The following is a 312-nucleotide window of genomic DNA, read 5'->3' as shown; positions in this document are numbered from 1 at the left end:
TTGATTGAGTTCTTTATAGGTTCTGGATATTAGCCCTTTGTCAGATGAGTAGATTGCAAAAATTTTCTCCCATTCTGTAGGTTGCCTGTTCACTCAGATGGTAGATTCTTTTGCTGTGCAGAAGCCCTTTAGTTTAATTAGATCCCATTAATCAATTTTGCCTTTTGTTGCTGTTGCTTTTGGGGTTTTAGACATGAAGTCCTTGCTCATGCCTATTTTCTGAATGGTATTGCCTAGGTTTTCTTCTAGGGTTTTTATGGTTTTAGGTCTAACATTTAAGTCTCTAATCCATCTTGAATTAATTTTCATATA

The sequence above is a fragment of the Mandrillus leucophaeus genome, unplaced genomic scaffold (assembly GCF_000951045.1).
Source record: "Mandrillus leucophaeus isolate KB7577 unplaced genomic scaffold, Mleu.le_1.0 Scaffold1538, whole genome shotgun sequence".
Taxonomy (NCBI): Eukaryota; Metazoa; Chordata; class Mammalia; order Primates; family Cercopithecidae; genus Mandrillus; species Mandrillus leucophaeus.
The sequence above is the reverse complement of the archived record's forward strand: the minus strand, read 5'-3'. Positions refer to the sequence as shown.